This window comes from Muscardinus avellanarius (genome assembly GCF_963383645.1).
Source record: "Muscardinus avellanarius genome assembly, chromosome: 11".
Lineage (NCBI taxonomy): Eukaryota > Metazoa > Chordata > Mammalia > Rodentia > Gliridae > Muscardinus > Muscardinus avellanarius.
The window spans coordinates 51,992,231-52,012,077 of NC_137797.1; the positions used below are offsets into that span (position 1 = coordinate 51,992,231).

At 40.9% G+C, this 19,847-nt stretch overlaps 1 pseudogene across 1 annotated transcript; it reads right to left on the minus strand.

Moving 5' to 3' along the window:
- Nucleotides 1-342: 342 nt before the first annotated feature.
- On the minus strand, nucleotides 343-693 carry LOC308269468 (mitochondrial import inner membrane translocase subunit TIM14-like; annotated as a pseudogene). The gene has a single exon. The product of its transcript is annotated as a mitochondrial import inner membrane translocase subunit TIM14-like (transcript).
- Between the last annotated feature and the right edge of the window lie 19,154 nt (nucleotides 694-19,847).

Genomic DNA, 19,847 nt, shown 5'->3' on the forward strand with positions numbered 1-19,847 from the left:
TTTGATTTAGCTTGTACTAAATCACTTTTTAAACTAGCTTCAAGGCAATTTTATTATAATTTTTTTTTGTGTGTGTGTGTGTGGTACTGGGGTTCCTGGAAGCCCTTCTACCTCCGGGCTACACTCCCAGACCTATTCTATATATTTTTTTTTTATTTGGAAACAGGGTCTCTTAAACCAGCACAGCTGGCTTCGAACTTGCGCAATCCTCCTGTCTCCGCCTCCCAAGCGTGGGGATTATAAGTGTGCACCACCACGCCCGGCTAAGGCAATTTTATTATAAAAAGTTGGTACTCATATACATAAACCAATTATGAACTTTAAAATCATCATACATTTACTTCATGTTTTAGCTTGACCTTCTAGTAAATCTTTAGCTTCATTGGTTTTGTCAGCTATATAAGAAGATCCTCCTTTGTCCAGGTGATTTAAGAGCATAATTCGTCGATGAGCATCTCTTATTTTTTCTTTATCGGCAGTAGGACTCACACCTAGTGTTACTATTGCTTCGCATTTTGTCATTTTGGGTTCAAACCCACCTCTGTACTAGCCGCCCCTGAAGGCAGATTTGGGCAGACCTTCAAAAACTTGTTTGACTTGAGGCTCCACATGCTTCATGGCTTGTAAAACGTAACACCCTGCAAACCCTGCAGCAGTCATGGTCATTCCAACTGCTGCCACCGTGCTGGCCATGGCTGTCCAGCCAGCGGCTTCACATTCCTCCCTGCTCTTGACCCTCCCAATCTTCACCTTCCTTCTTCCCCCCTCATACTTTGAGGACCAAAGTGCTTAGCCACAGCTGGCTGGGATCATTCATGAGCAAATACAACCTAAGTGGAAGGAACTGGGCCGACCACAAAGATCAGAAAGTCCCGAATGCCAGAACAGAGGCCCATCTCCCTGACTTCCTCACCCACTTGGGGCACCGGTAGCCATTCCTCACATGGGACACCAACTTTTTTGGTGGGGAGTACTGGGAATTTAACTCAGGAGCATTCTACCTCCGAGCTATACCCTCTGCCTCTACCACAAGTGCGGTCATCCCAGCCCAGAGGCCCGGCTCCAACCACACCAGTACCAGCAAGGGACGCACCTACCTGTAAGCACAAACCTCCCCATTACAGCAGCCCCTCGGAGTACCAAAATTCATCTTTAAAGCTTTGTGGACTTTGTGGATAGTTGGGCCTGGTGGTGCACACTTGTAATCCCAGCATTTGGGAGGCTGAGGCAGGAGGATCACAGGTTTGCTGCTAGTCTCAGCTACTAAGGACCTCTGCAATTTAGTGAGATCCTGTTTCAAAAGTAAAGAATAAGCCGGGCATGGTGGTGCAGGCTTGTAATCCCCGCTCTTGGGAGGCTGAGACAGGAGGATCGCACAGGTTCAAAGCCAGCCTCAGCTACTTACAAGGCTCTCATCAACTTAGTGAGACCCTGTTTCCAAATAAAGTATAAAATAGGTCTGGGAGTATAGCCTGGAGGTAGAAAGCCTCTGGGTTCCACCCCCAGTACCACAAAAAAAGTAAATAATAGTAATAATAATAATAATAATAATAATAATAATAAATAGGGCCAGGGATGTAGCTCAGAAATAGAATGCCCCTGAGTTCAATCCCCAGTACTGCAAAACAAAACAAAACAAAACAAAACAAAAAAATAAAACAAAACAAAACAAAAAACCCAAGCCCAAAAATAAATAAATAAATAAATAAAGCTTTGCATCTAAATCCGCATTTATGGGAAATTTTAAAAGCAAAAAAGGAAGAATTGAAAATCCTGACATAATCAGAAGACATCCTAACTAAAAATTAGGGAAATTCCAATTGTTTATATACAGTAACATTGTATTCAGCCAGACTTCTGTGTAGAATATTAGTTTAGAGTAATCAGAGAATCTTATTAATATGCTAATTTCAGCTTATTAATACATTTCAAAAACTCTTAGACCTACATGGAGATTAGTCCTTTGTCATATATGAAAGTGTATAAAATTTTGCATTATTAGTTCACCAAAATAAAAAACAAAATGCTCATTAAAAAAAAAAATCATGAGCTCAATTGGCCATGGTGGCGCATGCTTGTAATCCCAGTACTTAGCAGGCTGAGACAGTAGGATTGATAACTTAGCAAGGCCCTCTGCAACTTGGTGAGCTCCTGTTTCCAAATAAGAAATATTGGGGGTTAGCTCAGAGGTAGAATGCCTCTGGGTTCAATCCCCAGTTCCACCAAAAATAAATAAATAAATAAATTTTAAACATTCATGAGCTCTTAGCCGGGCGTGGTGGCGCACGCTTGTAATCCCCACGCTTGGAGGCAGAGACAGGAGGGTCGCGCAGGTTCAAAGCCAGGATTGCTGGCTTAAGAGACCCTGTTTCCAAATAAGAATATAAAAAAATAGGTCTGGGAGTGTAGCCCAGAAGTAGAAGGATTCCATCCCCAGTACCACACACACACACACACACACACACACACACACACACACACAAAATCATGAGCTCTTAGAAGAACTATGGATTGCAAATCATTCCTTGATAAATTACTGTTTCTACAAAAGTAGAAACAGTCAAGATAGGGACTTGACAAGTCAAGATAGGAAGGCAATAGGTACCTACAGAGGAGGGGACAGATGAGAAATATCAAGGGAGCAGAGTCAGCAGAATTTTTTTTATTGCGTGGATGGGGAGGTGTAAGGCAGAGAGAAGAATCTAGCTTGATACTTCAGTTTCTGGTGGTCAGGTACGGGGACTGCAGGATGGGGTAAATGTGAAGGAGGGTGGAGGTAGTAAATGATGACTTCAATTTTGAACATATTGTGTTTGACATGCCAAGTGGACCTGGAAGGTAGGCAGTTGGGTCCTTAGATCCTTTGAGGTCTAGGCTGGAGCTCTAAGTCACTAACTTAAAAAAACGAAATGTGCATATTTTAGTTTGATTTCTTTGGCATTTGCAATAAGAAATAGGAATTTCAGTCTTTAAAAAGAATTTCATTATTTCCCTTGAAATAACTTCAATCAGGTTTTGGAAGGGGTGAGGCCAGAGCCAATGAAGAATCCCTCAGGAATTGGGCATATGGTACACACCTGTAATCCTAGTACTTGGGAGGCTGACATGGGAGGATTATAGATTCGAGGACAGCCTCATCAATATAATGAGACTCTCAGCAACTTAGCCTGTTTCAAAACAAACAAAAAAATAGCTGGGCATGGTGGCACATGCTTGTAATCCCAGCATTTGAGAGGCTGAGACAGGAGGATCGCAGTTCATGGATACTTACTGAGGTCCTTTGCAATTCAGCGAGACCCTGCCTTAAAATAAAAAATAGGGCTGGGGGTGTAGCTTAGAGATAGAATGCCCCTGGGTTCCATCTCCAGCACCGCAAAACCATAAATAAATAAATAAATAAATAAATAAATAAATAAATAAATAAATAAAATAGGGCTGGCTGGGAATTGTAACTTGGAGATAGAATGCCCTGGGTTCAAGCCCCAGCAACACACACACACACACACACACACACACACACCCTCAGATAGCAGCAAATATAATTCTATATTTTGATTAGAAATTCTTCGTGAGCCGGGTGTGGTGGCGCACACTTATAATCCCCGCGCTTGGGAGGCTGAGACAGGAGGATCGCGCAGGTTCAAAGCCAGCCTTAGCTGCCGTAAGAGACCCTGTTTCCAAATAAAATATAAAATAGGTCTAGGAGTATAGCGCGGAGGTAGAAGGCCCCTGGGTTCCATCCCTAGTACCACCAAAAACAACAACAAAAAATCTTCGTGAATGAAATTTCCACTGCTTCATTTCTTGTAACATCTGTGCTTTTCCTTATCAGTCTCTCCTTATTTATTTCATGGAATTTGTGTATCTATTTATTTGTTGTTGTTTGTTATTGATTTCTTGTGGTTTTTTTTGTTGACATATAGCTTACTGCGAGGAAAGCTGTAAATGTCCAGCTGAAGGAATTTTTTCATATTCCTGAGTAATCAACACAGAGGTCAGTATGTAGATTATATCCAGCAAGCTAGAAGGCTCGCTATGTCCCCTTCCAATCAGCATTTCTCCAAAGGAAGCAGCTATTTCTTTCTCTTTCTTTCTCTCCTTCCCTCTTTTTATTTTTTTTTTTTCATGTGTGTAATTGGGATGGAAGCCAGGGACATTCTACCTCCAAGCTACCCCTTTAGCCCTATTTTACTTTTATTTGGGAAAAGGTTCTCACTAGGTTGATGAGAGTCTCATAACTTCATGAGACTGACCACAAACCTGCGATCCTCCTGTCTCAGCCTCCAAAGTACTGGAATTACAAGTGTGAACCATCACATATTCAAAGCCTACAAGCTGATACTTTTTGACATATCTACACATCCATGAGATAATCACCACCAAGACCAGGAACATATCTTCAAGGTTTCTATACCCCTTGGTAATCTTTCTCTCCCCTTATCTCCACACTAGCATTCCCAAACATCCGTTGATTTTCTCTCTGTTGTTATATATGAATTTGCGTTTCTAGTTTCTTTAACTCAATTATTTTGAAGTTCATCCATAGCATTGCATGTATCAATAGTTCATGTTTTTATTGCCAAGAGTTAGTAGTACGACTATTGTATAGCTATACCACATTTGTTATTCCATTTAGCTGTTGATGGACTTTGGGTTGTTTCCAAGTTTTGGCTACTATAAATAATGCTATTATAAATATTTGTACCTGAGTCTTTGTAAAGATACATATTTTATTTCTCCTGAGTAAATTCCTGGTAGTGAAATAGCTGGATCACATAGTAGGCCCCTGGGTTCCATCTCCAGTACCGCAAAAAAAAAAAAAAAAGAAAGAAAAGAAAAGAAAAAAAAAATTTATAAATTAGACTTCATCAAAAGTAAAAACTGACACTCTTCCAAAGATGATGTTAAGATGCTAAAAAACAAAGCACAGAACATAGACCAGGAGAAAAAACTGGAACAATGCAGCAAACTTATCATTGTATAAAGAAATGTCCACAGCCACTCCAGCCTTCTGCAACCACCACCTAGTCAGTGCGGGTATGTAGGAATTGGCTCTTGTACATAAATTACACCAGGCATGGTGGTGCACGCTTGTAATCCCAGCACTTGGGAGGCTGAGATAGGAGGATCGTACAGTTTTGAAGCCAGCCTTGGCTACTTAGTGAGGCTCTCAGCAACTTAGTGAGACCCTGTTTCCAAATAAAGTATAAAAATAGGTCTGGGAGCCCGGCGTGGTGGCACATGCTTGTAATCCCCGCGCTTGGGAGGCAGAGACAGGAAGATTGTGCTGGTTTGAAGCCGCCTTGCTGGATTAAGAGACCCTGTTTCCAAACAAACAAACAAACAAACAAACAAACAAACAAAATATATATAAATAGATCTGGGAGTGTAACCTGGAGGTAGAAGGGTTTCCAGAAACCCCAGTACCACCAAAAAAAAAAAAAAAAAAAAAAAAAAAATTAGGTCTGGGAGTATAGCCCGGAGGTAGAAGGACCCTGGGTTCTACTCCCAGTACCACCAAAAAATAAAAAAATCCATATATATTTTTTGCTACATAATCCTGAAATTCCATTCCTCAGTTTCATTTTGAGACAGAAATAAAAACATACATTTATTGTAAAAAAAAAACTTGTATATTCATATCTACAACAGCATTATTCATAATTGTCAAAAAGTAGAAGCATCCAGGAAAGGTGACTCATGCCTGTAATACCAGTACTTGGGAGGCTGAGACAGGAGGATCACATATTTGTTTTTTTTTGTTTGTTTGTTTAGTTTTTGTTGTTTTTTTTGGTGGTACTGGAGGTGGAACCCAGAGGCTTTCTACCTCCGGGCTATACTCCCAGACATTATATATATATATATATAATTTGGAAACAGGGTCTCACTAAGTTGCTGAGAGAGCCTCACTAAGTAGCCAAGGCTGTCCACAAACCATGATCCTCCTGTCTCAGCCTCCCAAGCACGGGGATTACAAGCGTGCGCCACCACGCCCGGCCAAGATCACATATTTGAAGCCAACTTTGGCAACCTAGTGAGACCTTGTCTCAAAATAAAAAAAAGGGCTGGGGGTATAGCACTGTGCCCTGGGTTCAATCCTCAGTACCACCACCACAAAAACAAAAACAAAAAAGTGGAAACAACTCAAATATCCATCAACTGATAGATGGGTAAATAAAATGCGGCATTTTATTTTATTTTACTTAATTTTTGTGGTACTGGGGGTGGAACCCAGGGGCTTTTCTACCTCCAGGCTACACTCTCAGACCTATTTTATATTTTATTTGTAAACAGGGTCTCACTAAATTGCTGAGCCTCACTAAGTAGCTGAGGCTGGCTTTGAACCTGTGTGATTCTCCTGTCTCAGCCTCCCAAGTGCTAGGATTACAAGCATGCGCCACCACGCCCGGCTATGGCATTTATTTTAATTGAATACATGTAATAGAATGGCATTCAGCCAGGTGTGGTGGCGCATGCTTGTAATCCCAGCATTTGGAAGGCTGACATGGGAGTATTGTGATTGTGGATGGCCTTAGCTACTTAGTGAGGCCCTTTGCAACTCAGTGAGACCCTGTTTCAAAATAAAGAAAATAAAATAGGGGCAGGGGGTGTAGCTCAAAGGTAAAATGCCCCTGGGTTCCATCCCCAGTACCGAAAAAAAAAAAAAAAAAGAATGTCATTCAACCAAAAAAGGAAATAAGCACTGATACATGCTAGAGTATGGGTATACTTTGAAAACATTATGTTAAATGGAAGATGTCAACCATAAAAGACCAAATAGTATATGATTCCACTTACATGAATTCTCCAGATAGGCAATCTTATAAATACAGAAAGTAGATTTGTGGTTTCCTAGGGTTGGGGGCATTGGGAAGAAATAAGTGACTGCTAATGGGTGATAAAAAAAATGTTTTAAAATTGATTGTGGTGATAGTTGAATTTATCTGTAAATGTACTAAAAACCAGTGGATTATACATTTTAAATGGGCTTAATTGTATGTTAATATATATATGTATATATATACATATATATACATACACACACACACACACACACACACACACACACACACACACATATATATATATATATATATATATATGTATGTATGTATGTATGTATGTGGTACTGGGGTTCCTGGAAACCCTTCTACCTTTGGGCTACACTCCCAGACCTAATATATATATTATATAATATTTTATATATATATATTATTTTATTATTATTATTATTTTTTTGCGGGTCTGGGGATGGAACCCAGTGGCATTTGACCTCTGAACTACACCCCCTGCCCTATTTTTTTATTCTTTATTTTGAAACCAGGTCTCACTGAGTTGCAGAGGGCCTAAGTAGCTAAAGCTGTCCGCGAACCGCGATCCTCCAAGTCTCAGCCTCCCAAATGCTGGGATTACAAGCGTGCGCCACCACGCCCGGCCCAATAAATCTGTTTATATATGTAAATCTGTATGTATATATTAAAAATCTATATACATACACATATTCAATGAAAGAAAAAAGGACGTCATATATGGAAGAACAAGGATGGCATCAGTGTTCTCAGGAACTACATAAGCATGGTGACATCTTTAAAGTATTGAAAAGTAAACATTGTCAATCTAGTATGATACACATGAAAAATAGTCTTCACAATGAGTATGAATACTGCCATCAATTTAAAAATTTTTATAAAAGAGAATGTGAAGCTGGGTGTGGTGGCACACGTTTGTAATCCCAGGACTTGGGAGAATGAGATAGGAGCTCCACCCCCAGCCCTGTTTTTTTCTTCTTCTTCTTTTTTTTTTTTTTTTGTGGTGTTAGGGATGAAACCCAGGGGCATTCTACCTCCAAGAGACATCCCCAGTCATATTTTTTTATTCTTTATTTTGAAAGAGTCTCACTGAGTTGCAGAGGGCCTCACTAAGTAGCTGAGGCTGTCCGCAAACCAGGATCCTCCTGTCTCAGCTTCCTGAATGCTGGGATTACAAGCGTGCGCCATCACGCCCGACTTTATATATCATTTTCTTTATTCATCCCTTGGTCGACATTTGGCTCCCTTTCATCTCTTGGTATTGTGAATGATGCTGCAAAAAAAAAAAAAAACCCAAGTTTGTGCACATAACATTTTGACACCCTGTTTTCAACAATTTTGGATGTATACCCAGAGTGGGGTTGCTGGTTCCATTTATGGCAATTCTATTTTTAAGTTTTGAAGAATCTGCAAACTATTTTGTAAAGCAGCTGCACCCTTTTACATCCCCACCAGTAGAGCACACTGACTTTACCACTTTCACAATATTAGCTGGGTTTTTTTTTTTGTTGTTGTTCTTTTGATAGTGGTCATCCTGATAGATACTAGGGGAAATCTCATCATGATTTTTATCTGTATTTCTCTAATGATTGGTGATATTAAATATTTTGTGTGCTTGGTGGCTATTTGTGTATCTATGGAGAAATGTCTATTTAGGTCCTTTACCCATTTTTTTTTTTTTTTTTTTTTGGTGGTACTGGGGGTGGAACCCAGGGGCTTTCTACTTCCGGGCTATACTCCCAGACCTATTTCCTATTTTATTTGGAAACAGGGTCTCACTAAGTTGCTGAGAGCCTCACTAAGTAGCTGATGCTGGCTTCAAACCTGTGCAATCCTCCTGTCTCAGCCTCCCAAGCACGGGGATTACAAGTGTGCGCCACCACGCCCGGCTATGTCCTTTACCCATTTTAAAATCAAGTTACTTTTTTTTTTTTCAGTACTGGGGATGGAAACCAGGGTTATTCTAATAGAGCTACACCCCCTGCCCTATTTTGTATTCTTTATTTTGAAACAGGGTTTCACTGAGTTGCAGAGGGCCTCACTAAGTAGCTGAGGCTGTCCGCAAACCACGATCTTCCCGTTTCAGCCTCCCAAATGCTGGGATTACAAGTGTGCACCACCACGCCCGGCAAGTTGCTTTTTTTGAGTTGTAAAAGTTCTTTATTTATTTTAGATATTGATTCCTTATCAGATATATGGTGTGTGATTATTTCCTCCCATCCTGTGGTTGCTTTTTCACTTTGTTGATTTTTCTTTAGACATAGCAAAGCTTTCACATGTGATGAATTCTATTTGTTCACTTTTGCTTTGGGCATCATGTTCAATAAGTAATTGTCAAATCTGACGTCCTGAAGCTTTTCTGCATACTTTCCTTGAGGAGTTTTATAGTTTTAGATCTTATGCTAAGTTCTGGAATCAGCTATTAATTTCATACACAGTATAAGGTAAGGATCTAACTCCATGCTTTTGCATGTGGATATCTAGATTTTCCCAACACCACTGGTTGAAGAGACTGTCCTTTCCCAAAGTATGGTCTAGGCACCCTTACTGAAGACCATTTGACCATGTACACAAGCTTTATTTCTGGACCCTGTTCTGTTCCAGAAATTGGCCTGTGTGTCTGTGCTGTCACATTTTTGTTGTCTAGATTGTTCTCAATTTGATCAGGTAAGCACACATTCTAGCTGGTTTCTGAGACCTTTTGCTATGTCTCCACCATTCTTTGAGAACTTCCGCTTTCTGGCACAAGAGGTTACAATCTCATTATCCACTTTCCCTGCACCATCCTCAATATCAGCTATTTCTCTAAAGATCCCTGATTCCTTTTAGTGGATATAGCATTAACAAGCCAAGATCTGACTGGGCACAGTGGTATATATCTGTAATCCCAGCTATTAAGGAGGCTGAAGTGGAAGGATCACAAGTTCAAGGCCAACCTAGACAACTTAACAAAACCCTGTCTCAAGAATTCAAAAGGGCTGGGGTTGTAGTTTAGTGGTAAACTACTCCTAAGTTCAATGCCCAGTACTGCAATCAATCAATCCAAGATCTGGATACTAAGAATCTTCACTAATAATAAAATATCATCATTCCTTCTTAGTGGATAGAACCAGAAAATAAATCCATCCATCCATCCATCCATCCATCCATCCATCCATCCATCCATCCATCCCACTCATCACCTGAGTTCATTCCAGCTTTTATCATTTCCATATTTTAACTCTTCTTAATGAAAAAAACAAAACAAAACAAAACAAAACAAAAAAACCCCAAAAACACCTGTCTTCCATTTTCCCTCTCCCCATATGGAACTAGTCCCCCATCCCCACTGTTAATCACACGGACCTCTTCTCCCCTCTCTACTGCTTGGGTTCTCACAGCCTAAACCAGGCCAGCATGGATGCTCTCCTCCTATCACTGGGCCTCTGCCTCCCATGTTGGATGACTCTCCCACAGATGCTTTCCTTCTCCTAGGGCTGTGGCAACTCACCATCGGCCATTCTTCCCCTTATCGCTGATTCCCATGTCAAGATGCACACAATCATGGACGCCTTCCTCATTCTACTTGGGCTGTAGAAGCCACAAGGCTAGTTTCCATGGGGAAGTCTTGGGCTCAGTCTCACTCACAGCAGGCTACTTCTTCCATGTGGACACCCTCCTGATGCTGTGTGTTCTGATAGCCCATGTAGGGCTGCCCCCATGTGGGCAATCTCATCACCAGCTTGGACCCTCACCAGACTCTACACCCGGTCCCCTCATGAACTCCCACTTCATCCTTCGATAGGGACAGGCCACTCTTCCTATTCTCTGAAAAGGTTTGGGTAATTAGTAATGTTCCTTCCTTAAATGTTGGGAATAATTCATCTAGTATTTTCTTTGCAGGAATTATGTAATTCCTTTAATAGACAAATGACTACTCACTTTTACCCCACCAGTTTTTGCAGGGGCATTCTACCTCTGATCTACACCTCCCAGTCCTATTTTTTTTTTTTTTTTGGCAGGTCTGAGGATGGAACCCAGGGGCATTTGACCTCTGAGCTACACCCCCTGCCCTATTTTTTATTCTTTATTTTGAAACAGGGTCTCACTGAGTTGCAGAGGGCCTCACTAAATAGCTGAGGCTGTCCGCGGACCGCAATCCTCCAGTCTCAGCCTCCCAAATGCTGGGATTACAAGCATGCGCCACCACGCCTGGCTTATTTTTTTATTCTTTATTTTGAAACAGGGTCACACTGAGTTGCATGCAAAGGGCCTCACTAAGTAGCTGAGGCTGTCCACAAACCTCAGTCCTCCTGTCTTAGCCTCTCAAATGCTGGAATTACAAGCATGTGCCACCATGCCTGGCTTTGTATGATTTTAAAATGTTGTGTTTAATCCATTTATATTTAAAGTAGTTGCTAATAGGGAAGGATTTAATATTGCCATTCTGATAATGTTTTTCTGATTTGTATCTTTTTTGATCCTCTTCTCTCATTGTCTTTTTTTGGTGTGGTGACAAATTTTGATTATTTTCTCAATTCCCTCTGTATAAACTGATCATATTTTCTTTGTGGTTAACACTGAGATTACAAAAGTCATCTTAGCCGGGTGTGGTGGTGCACGCTTGTAATCCCAGCATGCGGGAGGCTGAGACCGGAGGATCATGGTTCACAGACAGCCTCAGCTACTTAGTGAGGCCCTCTGCAACTCAGTGAGACCCTGTTTCAAAATAAAGAATAAAAATAGGGCAGGGGGCAAAGCTCGGAGGTCGAATGCCCCTGGGTTCCACCCCTAGACCAGAAAAAAAAATAGTCATCTTAAAGATATAATAGCCTTATCTCTGATCTGGGTAGAGTGGCATCGAGTTGGTGGTGCTCATCTCATATCAGCCGGGGGCAAAACAACCCCTTGTTTATCCCAGCTTGGCTTCTGGTCTATGCCCATGCCTGGTTCATGCCTTGGACACATGGATTAAAAAAAAAGATATAATAGTATATTTAAACTAACTTCCCTTATATTTAAAAATTCGGTCTTCTCTCCACTTTGTTCTCCACCCCCAGCCCTATTTTTTATTCTTTATTTTGAAACAGGGTCTCATTGAGTTGCAAAGGGCCTCACTAAGTAGTAGCTGAGGATGTCTGAGAACCTGTGATCCTCCTGTCTCAGCCTCCCAAATGCTGGGATTACAAGCATGTACCACTATGCCCGGCTCTTGTTTATTTTTGAAGAATGATTTTTTTTTTTTTTCTGTACTGGGGATGGAACCTATTGGCATCTTACTCCAAGCTATACCCCTAGCCCTATTTTTATTCTTTATTTATTTTTTATTTTTGGTGGTACTGGGGGTGGAACCCAGAGGCTTTCCACCTCTGGGCTATACGCAGACCTTTTTTTAATATTTTATTTGGAAACAGGGTCTCACTAAGTCGCTGAGAGCCTCACTAGGTAGCTGAGGCTGGCTTCGAACCTGTGCGATCCTCCTGTCTCAGCCTCCCAAGAGCAGGGATTACAAATATGCACCACCATGCCCGGCTTTATTCTTTATTTTGAAACAGGGTCTCATGAATTGCAAAGGGCCTCACTAAGTAGCTCAGGCTGTCTTCAAACTGAGATCCTCCTGTCTCAGCCTCCCAAATGCTGGGATTACAAGCGGGCACCATCACACTTGGCTTGAAGAATGATTTTGCCAGACATAATATTCTTGGCTGACAGTTTTTTCTTTCAGTACTTTGAATACACCATACTATTCCATTCTAGTCTGCAAGGGTTCTATAGTTAAATCTGCTGATATCTAATAGACATTCTCTTGTACAGGCTCTTGTACATGCTTTTCTCTTGCTACTTTCAAGATCCTCTCTTTGAGGCTTTCAGTTTATGATGTGACTTGCTGTGATCTCCTTCGATTTATCCCAATTGTGGAGTTACTTCTTTTATTCGAGACACTGGACATCCATTTTTATGTCCAGTTTTAAAACTTAAGATAAAAGAAGTTTTCAGCCTTTATTTATTCAAGTAGTTTCTCTGCTTTTTTATTCTTTTCCTTCTGGAATCTCATCATGTGTATGCTGTTCTGCTTGATGGTCATTTCTTCCTCAGTCTTTTCTCCCCCCTGCTTGGTAGTTTCAAAGGTCCTATCTTTGAGTTCATGGATTCTGTCTCTACCTTGCTGTGTTCAGATGAGTGTCCACCCAGCTCCACGTGTTATGAGCTTGGTCCCATGTGTGGTGCCATGGAGAAGCGTTGAAGCCTTTGAGGTGGGGCCTTGTGGGCTTTCCTCAAGTCCTTGGCAGTGTGCCTCCTAAGGAGATTGTAGGGCCCCACCCACCTGGTTCTCTCTGCTTTCTGGCTCCTGATGTAAAAGGTTTGCTCCAACACACACTACCTGCCATTGTTATTCAGCACCCTCAATAGAGGCCCAAAGCAAAAAGGTTACCTAATTTGGATTGAAGCTTCCAGAACCACTAGTCAAAATGCTTTGTGTTATGTCCTGATCAATGTGATTTACACTATAATGTGAAACTATAATGTACCAATAAAAGCACATTGATATATCTAAAAAGAGCCGGTTGTGGTGATGCACACTTGTAATCACAGCATTTAGGAGGCTGAGACAGGAGGATTGCGGTTCGTGGAGAGCCTCAGCTAATTAATGAGGCCCTTTGCAAGTCAGTGAGACTCTGTTTCAAAAATAAAGAATAAAAGCTGGGCGTGGTGGCGCACGCTTGTAATCCCCGCACTTGGGAGGCTGAAACAGGAGGATCGCACGGGTTTGAAGCCAGCCTCAGCTACTTAGTGAGGCTTTCAGCAACTTAGTGAGACCCTGTTTCCAAATAAAATATTAAAAAAAAAAGGGTCTGGGAGTATAGCCCAGAGGTAGAAAGCCTCTGGGTTCCACCCCTAGTACCACCAAAAATAAAGAATAAAAAAGGGCTGGGGTGTCACTCAGAGGTACAATCCCCTGGGCTCCATCTCCAGTACCGCAAAAGAAAGTTGCCTCAGGTATTTTGTTATAGTTATGCCAAGCTAAGACATACCAGTTCAAATCTGCTGCACAATCCCTCCAGTGAATTTTTCAACACAGGCATAATATTCTTCAGTTTCAGAGTTTGTCTGGTTCTTCTGTACAGTTTTGCCTTGTGAATATTCAGTTTGTTCATGTACCATTTGTACCAATACTAGGAAATGGATTAAAAATATTTGAAAATAGTCTTGGTATCAATGTATCAAAAATTGGCTTATCAAAAGTGGGGTTCAAAATGTAAAAAGAAAAGCAGTAAGGGCCTGGTTACTGCCAGACACTCAGGTAGCTGTTATAATGCAAAGAACCCTCACTAAAAGTAGTTAGCAAGTGGATCAAGGAGTTGGGATCTAGGACCTTCACATTCTAAAAACAGGTTTACAAAATAAGTGACATCTAGCAAAAGCTAAGAATTCCCCAAGAGTGTGGGAGGAGGGTACAGATCTCGGTGAAAGGGGAGCAGATACCACTTGGCCCCTGACCTTCTGAATCCTTCTGATCCTAACAAAGAAATCTAGGCTTATACCCGCAGTAAGGCAGGAAGGTTTTTTTGGCCAGCCAGAAATCCCCATAATTATAACAAGACCTGCCTCCAGAGAAAGGGCGGATCTAGTTGGGTCAGAAGATTATTGGTATAAAATGCTCTGGATCCAGAAGCCTTCGGTGACTTCTTTTCAAGTCACCCCCCCCCATACTACCCTGGGTATAGGGCTGTAATAATCTACATTCTGTCTTTCCATCTTTGTAATAATAAACTCATTTAAGCTTCCAGCAAGAGTTCGGACTAGAGTTTTCTATACCTAGTTTAGAACAAGAACCTGCAGCTACCTCTCTCTTTCTGTCTCTCTGTCTGTCTGTCTGTCTGTCTCACAGAGAAACAGTTCTGGGAGCCCAACAGGTCCCTGGAGCAGTTCCCCAACCACAACACCATTGTCCTGATTTTGTTTTTTGTGCTTTTAATTCATTAGGCATTTTTGTAATATACTTTTGAATTCTTTGGTAACTCATATATAATGCAATTCTTTCAGGTTGATTTTCTGGAGGTCTGGTTCTTTAAATGTGCTACATTTCTGTTACTTTATATATCTTATTCATTTTCGTGAGGAGTTAGGCATTAAATAATCACCCACCTCTCCCAGATTTTGTGGTCCTGTTTTATACAGGGAGGACTTGCTCCACTCAGCCTGGCTAGATTCTGGAGGCTTTTTAAACATTTTCGTGTGTGTGTGTGTGTGTGTGTGTGTGTGTAATCTAATTGAAGATGTTTACTGATTTTGACACAGGAACTTTGTTGTCTGATACCAGGGACTCTGGTGCTGTGGTTATCACATACTGGATCTCCATCTATTGACTGTCTGTGGTACTATAGACTCTGGTGTACTTGAATTTCCTTTGTTGCTAAGATCCCAACTTTGGACATGTCCACTCTGTTCCCATCAGTGCTTGGTTTCAGCTAAGAAAAAAGTGCTTGGTTTCAGCTAAGAAAAAAACAGTCCCTCTTGCAGGCATAATATTGGGTGTGTATGTTCTACATCTTTCTTGCCCCAACAACAACAACAAAAAAACGAAGTTAAAAAGTCCTCTCAATTGCACCATGTTGTGCAGGGAGAGAGGGTGTGTTGAGAGGCTCTGGTAAGCGTTCATTCCTGGACTTTTCCCACCTGGCTTCAGTGAGGTTGATCTGACTTCTTTGTGGTACAAGAACCTTTAACTAGATTTTCCCCAGAGGCATTTTATCCGTGCATTATTGTTTAGTTTGTTTCTGTATGGGTGGATCAAGGGTTTCATGTTCTATTATCTTACTGATGTCCCACAATACTCTTTTTAAACACTATTTCTATGTCCCCTCCTGATTTTATTTGAATTGTCCCCTTGTTCTCACCACCTGGCTGAAACTATACTACTCAGTCACCAGTGAACTAAATAGTCAAATCAAATCTTCATCTTAGTTCACTAGCTTGTGCAGACACTTCAGTTTTGTGAAACTTGGCTTTTGAGACACTCCGTCCTTCCCTCCTTTCATTTTTTCTTTTTTGGCTCTTTTCTCTGTCTTCTTTATTGAATCATTTTCAGTTTTCCTTTTTTTGTGTGTGTGTGGTACTGAGGGTGGAATCCAGGGGCTTTCTACCTCTGGGCTATACTCCCAGACCTATTTTATATTTTATTTGGAAACAGGGTCTCACTAAGTTGCTGAGAGCCTAAGTAGCTGAGGCTGGCTTTGAACCTATGTGATCCTCCTGTCTCAGCCTCCAAAGCGTGGGGATTACAAGCGTGCACCACCACGCCTGGCTCAGTTTTCCTATTTTAAATATAGTAGCACTCCATGATTCAGCCTGCCAACCATCATCTTTAACCATCATCTCAGTGATTTCACCTGGTCAGTGGTATAAAGTATTTTTACACCCATACTTTCAACAATTGTTATCTCCAGCACTGACCTTGACCCTGAATTCCAAATATGTATGTTCAAATGACTGATTTTTAATGTTTATTAGTGCACTGTAATTATACAGCATAAATTCAAAGTGAAATGAACATACATGCTTCATCAGTGGATGTATTCTCTAAATCCCACCCTACTCCCTTCCTCTTCCCCACACGTCAGTGAGATTGATAGATACCTTTGTGTATGGATGTAAACTTATTTGAAATGCTCCTTTCCTCAGTCCTGATTTCCCTCCTCTTCCAACCCTGTTCCACTATTCTACAGGTTTCAAACTTTCCTCATTCGACTGAAGTCTTTTTTTCCTATTTTCATTCTAGCTTCCACATGAGAGAAAATATACAGCCTTTGATTTTCTGAGACTGGCTGATCTCACCTAGCATAATTATTCTCCAGTTCCATCCATTTTCCTGCAAATGACATAATTTTGTCCTTGATGGCTGGCTAAAATTTTATTGTATGCATATAACACACTTTCCTTCTCCATTCATGTTGATGGGCACCTATGTTGGTTCCACAATATGCCTATTGTGAATTATGTTGTTATAAACATGGTTATGCATGTATCACTACAGCATTCTGACTTTCTTTTGGAAAAATACCAAGGACTGGTATGGCTGAGCCATATGATGGTTCTATCCATAGTCTTTTGAGGAACCTCCTCACTGATTCCCGTAGTGGTTGTTCTTTTTTTAAAATTTTTTATTGGTGCATTATATTCATACATCATATTGGGGTAAAAAACTTGTGTGTACATACATGTACACATCACTGACTTAACCCCTACCCAATTCCCACCCCATTCCCTCCCCGTCCCTCCCTCCCTTGCTTGGCTTAGTGGTTGACTTCGATATGTTTAAGTACATTGTGTGTTTTAGAGATTTTCCTCTTCCCCTCTCCCAACCCCCCACTTAGGTTGTTTTGTTTGCTCCTCTATAGGATTTCCTTTTTCATCTAGAGTTCTTCCTATGACCATTTCTCCCTAGCTCTCACATATTAGGGAAAGCATCTGATTTCTTATTTTTTGTGACTGACTAATCTCACTTAGCATAATGTCCTCCAGTTCCGAACATCCTTTCCCCTGAAAATGATGTAATTGAGTTTTTTTTAATGGCTGAGTAAAATTCCATTGTGTACATATCCCACAGTTTTGTAATCCATTCATCTGTTGATGGACATCTTAGCTGGTTCCATAGTTTGGCTATGGTGAATTGTGCAGCTATGAACATAGATACACATGCATTAGTTTGGTAGTTTGTTTTCCTATCTTTTGGGTAGATACCCAGAAGTGGTATTGCTGAATGTGGTTGTTCTAACTAACCATCTCATCAACAGTATATGAGTTAATAATTCCCCACATCCTTGCCAGCATTTATTACAGTATCACTTCATGAGCTGTTTTCTCAAACTCAACATATTCAACATGAAATTTTTGGTTCCTACCCTCCCAAAGAAGTTCCCACCCCCCTCCCCAGTTATCTTCACCTCAGCAGAAAGCAAATCCATTTCTTGATCTTTCTTAGGTAAAAAAAACTTTGAAGAAAAAAACCAAACCCTTGATTCTTTTTCTCATATTCACCTGTCTGACAAGAAATGAAGTTGGCTTTATCTTAAAAGTATGCTCAAAGTCTTAACTGCATCCCCACTGTGATTACCTAACCTAAGCCACTATGTTTCACCTATATTAATGCAAAGCCATCCCAGTGCTCTGCCTGCTTCCACAATTGTACTTTAGGATTATCCTTCAAAAAGCAACCAGTGAAAAGCCGGGCGTGGTGGCGCACGTTTGTAATCCCAGCACTTGGGAGGCTGAGACAGGAGGATGGCACAGGTTGGAAGCCAGCCTTAGCTACTTAGTGAGACCCTGTTTCCAAATTGGCTTCCGCCCCCAAGTACCTCAAAAAACAAAACAGCCAGTGATAAAATGTAAGGCTATGTAACTTACCTGCCCATCCCCTTCCAAGTTTTTTTTTTTTTTTTGTCACACCAGGGGTAACAGCTAGACAATTATTCTACCTCTGAGTTATATCACCAGCCCTTTCTTTTCTTTTTTAGGATCTTGCTAAATTGCCCAGACTGGCTCCAAATTTATAATACTCTAGAGGAAAGGGAGGGGAGAGGATCAATGAAGAAATTACTACCAAAGGCGTTTTGTACATATGTGAAAATACCAGTGCCAATCTTAGTACCCTGTATGGGGGGGGGGACGGGGAGGGACCCTACCTAGGGGGGCACTAAGTGCTGTGTGCATGTATGTCACTGTCAACATGATTACATTATGTGAGAGTATAATGCACCAATAAAAGTATATCAAAAACAATCTTGCCTCAGCCTCCTGAGATGATGGGATTGTAGGTATGTGTCATCCTTACATGGCTTAAATATTTCTATTCATTTTAAGGTAAGATGGTAACTTATGTGGTACTGGGGGATGGAACCCAGGGGCTTTTCTGCCTCTGGGTATACCTCAGCCCTATTTTATAATTTGGAAACAGGTGTCACTAAGTTGCTGAGAGCCTAAGTGGCTGAGGCTGGCTTCGAACCTATGCAATCTTCCTGTCTCAGCCTCCCAAGCGCTGGGATTACAAGCGTGTGCCACCATGCTTGGCAAGACAGTAGTTTAAATGGTCTAGAGTATATATATATATATATATATATGGTATATTGTGGTACTGGGGGTGGAACCCAGGGGCTTTTCTACCTCTGGGCTATACCCCTAGGCCTATTTTGTACTTTATTTGGAAACAGCAATTTGGTCTCACTAAATTGCTGAGACTCTAGTTGAGGCTGGCTTCAAACCTGGGTGATTCTCCTGTCTCAGCTGGGATTACAAGCGTGTATCACCACGTCTGGTTTCTAAAATGTATATTTATAGCCTTAAAATTAAAAATATATGGGGTCAAGTGTGGCGCACGCTTGTAATCCCAGCACTTGGGAGGCTGACACAGGAGTATCGTGCAGGTTGAAGCCAGCCTCGGCTACTTAATGAGGCTCTGAGCAGCCTTTTGAGACCGTTTCCAAATAAAATATAAATAGGTCTGGGACCGTAGCCCAGAGGTAGGGGGAAAAAAAAGGGTAAAAACATATGGATTTCAACATTGTGGTAAAAAACAAAACAAAAAAATTACACCTAGGGCAAACAAGAACCCACTGTGGGATCTCCTTTAAATTGCTTTTTCTCTGCTTCCCAGTCTCAAGAATTGTAATGCTGAATTTTGTTAATCATTTCCTTGTATTGTCGCTTTAGAAACTTTACATAAAGGGAATACTGTGTGAATCCGTGATTTGCTTCTTCCAGTCAATGCAATTTTAAGATTCATTTGTGTTGATGTATATTGCTAAAGTTCTTACGTTTTCAGGCTACATAGTATTATATGAATGTCATACACACACACACACACACACACACACACACACACACACACACACACACACCACAATTTATAGTTGCATAGCAATTACTCTGAGATGAAAAAGTTAAAATAAGATCTTAGTGTCTGTGCTATACATAGATAATAACTGAATGGGTTAAATATAGATTTACTTTGGCAGGCAAAGCTATTTTAAAAGAAGAAAATATTTGGAATCTGAGACAGGA